We start from the raw sequence: 7,313 nt of genomic DNA on the forward strand, positions 1-7,313 counted from the left end.
CACACACACACTGTACACACACACACACTGTACAAACTGTACACACACACACTGTACACACACACACACACACACACACACACACACACACACTGTACACACACTGTACACACACTGTACACACACACACACACACACACACACACACACACACACACACACACTGTACACACACACACTGTACACACACACACTGTACACACACACACACACTGTACACACACACACACACACACACAATGTACACACACACACTGTACACACACACACACTGTACACACACACACATATACACACACACACACTGTACACACACACACACACACACTGTACACACACACACACTGTACACACACACACACTGTACACACACACACTGTACACACACACACACAGTAGTTACTTCCTGTCTGAGTCAGGACTGAGTCAGCCACTTACATACCTGATATTCACCTCTTTCCGGCCGAGAAAGAAAAAAAGGAACACATCATAGTTATTTGTGTGCCAGGCACTGTACATACCCATGTCTATCTCATGATGCCACATGTCAGTTGTGGTATCCTTTAAGTTAACATGGATTCACTGATATACACAACAAAAACCTGACTTGAGTTTTAATTCTTAACACTTACACTAAAAACTTAAATTAGTATTTCTGCTGTATCTACAGAAACAATCATGCAATTTATTATCAGGGCCCCTCTTGAGGGACAAGTGAGTGACCAGACAATATGCTCTGTACAGCGCTGTGGAAGATGTTGGTGCTATATATATATCTTTTTTTCTATAAATCAATGGGTGGGTGTAAAGATGGGTGCTGTAGGTGGGTAAACAGTGGGAGTGGTTTAACTGTCTAGGGGCGTGGACCATGGGGATGGTATGAATGACATCATAAGTAGTCATCCTTAAACTCTACAGCCTTGGAGTGAGTTTTACAAAAGTATTACAGCTACATATGTGTGTAAAATAGTCTGTGTCATTGGAGTTCAGTGGTGCTTGTCACGACCTCGTGATCGCTAGTCGGTATTTGTGATTAAAACCCGCCCACTTTAGCGGTTAATAGCAAAGTCCCCTTACATGCTAGAAACACCAAATGTGCCAGATATGTTAAAGGATACCACAGCTGAAAAAAAAGATTGCTGCAGTGTGTGGGGGGTTAAAGGTACATACCATTATCTCTTCCTGCCCCCCTCCTTCTGCAGCCGTTAGTGTAATATTGATCCCGGTGTCCGGCGACTCGATTGACCCCTCACCCGGACATACAGGGCCCTGTGTGTGCAGTATGTCCTCCCCGCTTCACTTCTGGCTGGTGCATAGCAAGCGGCTCAGAAGCACGCTGACCCCTCTGTCTCCTCTGGGCTGCGTGTGCGCTGCATTACACCAAGCGTCACATGCTAATCATGCTAATCATGATCTTGTCACTAACTGTCCCTCAAAGGAGCTCACAATTTAATCCCTACCATTGCCATATGTCTATATTATGTAGTTTAAGTACTGTAGTCTAGAGCCAATTTTTTAGGGGGAGCCAATTAACTTATCCGTATGTTTTTGGAATGTGGGAGGAAACCGGAGTGCCCGGAGTAAACCCACGCAGACACGGAGAGAACATACAAACTCTTTGCAGATAGTGCCCTGGCTGGGATTCGAACCAGGGACCCAGCGCTGCAAGGCAAGAGAGCTAACCACTACGCCACCGTGCTGCCCCATGGCGCTATGCACCAGGATCAATATTACACTAACGGCTGCAGACGGAGGGGGGCAGAAGGAGATAATGGTATGTACTTTTAACCCCCCACATACTGCAGCAATCTTTTTTTTTCAGCTGTGGTATCCTTTAAGAAGAACAGTGGGAACAAGGAGGTTTTTTTTTTTTGGTTTTTTTTTTCAAAAAGCCCTAATAGTTTCTGAGAAAATGGATTTTAAAATTTTAAAGAAAAACGTATACATTTAAATGCGATAAATGACAGTTAATATATTTACCGCATTTAAATCTATACTTTTTTTCCTTTGAAACTTTAAAATCAATTTTCTCAAAAACTACACGTTTTTTTCCCCCCTTGTTCCCACTGTTCTTCTTAACATATCTGGCAGATTTGGTGTTTCTGGCATGTAAGTCGGCGGCCTCACTCGAGTCATATATCGGTTTCTATTTGTGATCGTGATCACGAGTCAATTCCTAAGTAGGCGGAGTAAAATTCATGATCACTTGAATTCATGATTGGGGGTATCCAAGCATCATTAGTCTGTGTGTTAGTGTCGGCTATAAAGTCGGTTTTAGGTGTAAACATGAACACTTGTATAGTATTCTCTCCTACAAGACTCAAAGTGCCTGAAAACTTCAGCCGCTACGCAGCACTTAGAAGGCCACCCTGGGACATTAGGGTTCCTACCCAAGGATTCCTTACTGAATAGCCACTGTCTCCAGCCAGGATTCCACCCAGATCATGCATTTAGCTTGCTTTCAGAGAGTCTGGAGTTGAGGAATATTTTATGAGGGTGCCTGAGGGCCTGACGTCCTCAGATGGGCACTGTGCTCACCGTACGGCACTATGGAGGTTGATTGGCACTTGCCATAGAATACCAGCATTGGCAGACCTGCCCCTGGCATCCTTCATAGATGAGAGCAGGTCACCCTGCGCACGTGACAGACATGACAGGGTCTGGAGAAGCCATAGAGACAGAGCCGGCCTTTGGGGGTGGCAAGTGGGGCAATCGCCCCAGGCCCCGCGCCTGAAGGGGCCCCGCACCCTCTGCAGCACTGGGGAGAGGGGGCATAGTAGTTAAAACTCACGTGTCTTCCTCCGATCCTCAGAGCTACCATCTATTTCCTCTCCCAGCATCTGTGTATTGGTAACAGCGCCCCCTATGATGACGTGACCGCATGTCACCACAGGGGGCGCTGTTACGAATACACAGATGCTGGGAGAGGAAATAGATGGTAGCTCTGAGGATCGGAGGAAGACATGTGAGTTTTAATTACTATGCCCGCTCTCCCCAGCACTGCAGCCACCTTCATATCTAACCTGTACTGCAGGGCACCTACCTGTCTAATCTATACAGCAGGCACCTATCTAATCTATACTGCAGGGCATCTACCTATATAATCTATACTGCAGGGCACCTACCTATCTAATCTATACTGCAGGCATCTATCTAATCTATACTGCAGGCACCTATCTAATCTATACTGCAGGCACCTATCTAATCTATACTGCAGGCACCTACCTATCTAATCTATACTGCAGGGTACCTATCTAATCTATACTGCAGGCACCTACCTATCTAATCTATACTGCAGGGTACCTATCTAATTTATACTGCAGGCTGGCACCTATCTAATCTATACTGCAGGGTACCTATCTAATCTATACTTCAGGCACCTATCTAATCTATACTGCAGGCACCTATCTAACCTATACTGCAGGGTACCTATCTAATCTATACTGCAGGGTACCTATCTAATCTATACTGCAGGCACCTATCTAACCTATACTGCAGGCACCTTCCTATCTAATCTATACTGCAGGGCACCTACCTACCTATCTAATCTATACTGCAGGGCACCTACCTATCTAACCTATACTGCAGGCACCTATCTAATCTATACTGCGGGGCACCTACCTATCTAACCTATACTGGAGGCACCTACCTATCTAACCTATACAGAGTGTGTGTGTGTGTGTGTGTGTGTGTGTGTGTGTGTGTCCACAGCATATGTCTCTAGGCCCGCATATGACACTCGCCCCAGGCCCTGCGTACTCTAAGGCCACCTCTGCATAGAGAATGCTGTGCTGCCTGCAATATCATTCAGCAGGACTGGTTTGGTGGTGGGTCAATGATGGCCGGGGAAGGCATATCAATGGAGGGAAGATCAGATTGCTATGGGCTAGATGACAGCACAAATTCTAGGCCCCCTTGAGTTCCTCCTGTGCCTGGCCTCATGTGATGAGAGCGAGCTGTTCCTTAGGATGAAGGAATTGGTACGGCTGACTGGGACCTACGCTCTCTTGTCTTAGATCCAACAGAACTTCTCTGTGACATTTGGTCTCAGTCTGTCCAAGGCCACCATATTCCACCTTAGACCAGGAGCAAAGTGATGCCCTGGTCTAGAATTGGGAGGAGATCCCCCATGTCACCATTTGTTGTCTCATAGGAGGATGTCCCATGTCAGGCATACAAGCACCTGCACTTTTTCCCATTGAGATCTGATGTGTTTTGAAAGTGTTCCTTCAATTTTCTTGAGCAGTCTATTAGTGCTACACGAGGACTTCTTAGACTACAGCTCTCCTCCCATTTAGCTGAGGGTTATAGTTGTATACCGAGATAGCACACCCCAGGGCAGAAATCTGATCCTTATCACTCCTCCAGGTGAAAGGTTTACCTTACAAAGCATAAAACTAATTAAACAAGTTGTGTGGAATGCAGTCAGAAAGTCGTGTTACCAGTGTGTGTGAAAATGTGACAAGAAATATTACATTCTTGCCTCGCACTGTTGGGTCAGTTCAACTCTGAATCACAACATTATCTGGATGGAGTTTGTATGTGCTTCCCTTGTTTGTGTGGGTTTCCTCCAGGTACTCTAGTTTCCTCGCATAGGCTATGACTATGGCAGGATTACATTGTGAGCTCCTCTGAGGACAGTCAGTGACATGACTATGTACTCTGTAATGTGCTGCAGATGTCAGTGCTATATAAATACATAATAATATGGTAGGACATTAGACTATGACTATGGTAGGATTAGAGTGTGAGCTCCTCTGAGGACAGTCAGTGACATGACTATGTACTCTGTAATGTGCTGCAGAAGATGTCAGTGCTATATAAATACATAATAATATGGTAGGACATTAGACTATGACTATGGTAGGATTAGAGTGTGAGCTCCTCTGAGGACAGTCAGTGACATGACTATGTACTCTGTAATGTGCTGCAGATGTCAGTGCTATATAAATACATAATAATAATATGGTAGGACATTAGACTATGACTATGGTAGGATTAGATTGTGAGCTCCTGAGGGCAGTCAGTGACATGACTATGTACTCTGTAATGTGCTGCAGGAGATGTCAGGGCTATATAACTACATAATAATAATAATAATATGGTAGGACATTAGACTATGACTATGGTAGGATTAGAGTGTGAGCTCCTCTGAGGACAGTCAGTGACATGACTATGTACTCTGTAATGTGCTGCAGAAGATGTCAGTGCTATATAAATACATAATAATAATATGGTAGGACATTAGACTATGACTATGGTAGGATTAGAGTGTGAGCTCCTCTGAGGACAGTCAGTGACATGACTATGTACTCTGTATAGTGCTGCAGGAGATGTCAGTGCTATATAAATACATAATAATAATATGGTAGGACATTAGACTATGACTATGGTAGGATTAGAGTGTGAGCTCCTCTGAGGACAGTCAGTGACATGACTATGTACTCTGTAATGTGCTGCAGGAGATGTCAGTGCTATATAAATACATAATAATAATATGGTAGGACATTAGACTATGACTATGGTAGGATTAGAGTGTGAGCTCCTCTGAGGACAGTCAGTGACATGACTATGTACTCTGTAATGTGCTGCAGGAGATGTCAGTGCTATATAAATACATAATAATAATATGGTAGGACATTAGACTATGACTATGGTAGGATTAGAGTGTGAGCTCCTCTGAGGACAGTCAGTGACATGACTATGTACTCTGTAATGTGCTGCAGAAGATGTCACTGCTATATAAATGCATAATAATAATATGGTAAGACATTAGACTATGACTATGGTAGGATTAGAGTGTGAGCCCCTCTGAGGACAGTCAGTGACATGACTATGTTCTCTGTAATGTGCTGCAGGAGATGTCAGTGCTATATAAATACATAATAATAATATGGTAGGACATTAGACTATGACTATGGTAGGATTAGAGTGTGAGCTCCTCTGAGGACAGTCAGTGACATGACTATGTACTCTGTAATGTGCTGCAGAAGTTGCCAGTGCTATAAAAAATATCTTGTAGTTTAGAGTGAAATGGGAAGTAAATTCTACACAGATCAGCACTTGCAGCTTTGCAAGGCGAGGATATAGGAGTGTTCTCATCAAATACTTTAAAGGGAAGGTTCAAGCAAAATAAAAAAATGAGTTTCACTTACCGGGGCTTCTACCAGCTCCATGCAGCCATCCTGTGCCCTCGTAGTCTCTCACTGCTGCTCCGGTCCCCCGCTGGCAGCTTCCTGACCTCGGAGGTCGGCAGGACGCATTGCGTACATTTTTACGCATTCCCGATAGTGCAGGAACATTAACGCATACATTTTTACGCGTTACTGGTTCAATGCGTAACTTTTTATGCATTGAACCAGTAATGCGTAAAAATGTATGTATTAATGTTCCTGCACTAGCGGGAATGCGTAAAAATGTACGCAATGCGTCCCGCCGACCTCCGAGGTCGGCAAGCTGCCAGCTGGGGACTGGAGCAACAGTGAGTGACTACGAGGGCACAGGATGGCTGCATGGGGCTGGTAGAAGCCCCCGGTAAGTGAAACTCATTTTTTTATTTTGCTTGGACATTCCCTTTAAACTTATTCTACATCAACCGATCACAGATATTACACATACATGAAGGGCTGGTATGCATGGCACAGCATGGCACAGACTTAGAGGAGTATAAATGATCAGTAAACCTACAAATGTCCACAGACTGCTTAGCCACTGTCCCCCTCCCCACCCCCTTCCATGCCTGTTCATTTCTTGGCAATGCCTCTATGAATCTTTGTCTTGCCAATAAAGTAAAATGACTATCTTTGATTTGATGTAAGAAGTGAGGAGCTTACCTGGACAGTGTCCTGCAGGTTGTGTGCTATAGAGTGGGGCTAAACATTTATAGATTGTGGTAGCCCTAGCTCCTCCCACTTGGCTTAGCAGAAATAAGTCAGATTTTTGTTACCAGAATGGGCGCCCAAAGCAAATATGAGAATTGCCTCTCCGCTTGCTTCAGGCTTGACGAGCAGCTCTCCAACCTCCCAGACCAGTTGTGCAACGTAGAATGTAAGTAGTAGAGGAGGAGGCATGTGTGATGGAGAGATGCTGCAACAGAGTGACATGGCTGCAAGTTCTGGAAGTAATGAGGAAGGTCTATCAGGGTAAACCAATGGTGATTCCAATCATCTGGTACCGGCTCAAACCCACCAGCAGCCTTTTCTAAGCACTGGTGATTTGAAAAAGCTAGTGCAATGCTATGGGGGAATTTTATACAATCCCATCCCTCCAGTGACACTCACAAAGCATTACATTAGCAAGAGCTTTTAAAATCA

The 7,313-nt window shown here is 44.5% G+C and overlaps 1 protein-coding gene across 1 annotated transcript in view; it reads right to left on the reverse strand.

Moving 5' to 3' along the window:
* LOC137519275 (fucolectin-like) overlaps window positions 1–6,936 on the reverse strand; it is a 52,607-nt gene extending 45,671 nt beyond the window's left edge. Inside the window, exon 1 of the mRNA XM_068238185.1 lies at window positions 6,834–6,936. The gene's annotated coding sequence lies outside the window, so the exon portion shown is untranslated. The remainder of the gene's footprint in view (window positions 1–6,833) is intronic.
* Between the last annotated feature and the right edge of the window lie 377 nt (window positions 6,937–7,313).

This window comes from Hyperolius riggenbachi, chromosome 5, assembly GCF_040937935.1.
Source record: "Hyperolius riggenbachi isolate aHypRig1 chromosome 5, aHypRig1.pri, whole genome shotgun sequence".
NCBI classification, from domain to species: domain Eukaryota; kingdom Metazoa; phylum Chordata; class Amphibia; order Anura; family Hyperoliidae; genus Hyperolius; species Hyperolius riggenbachi.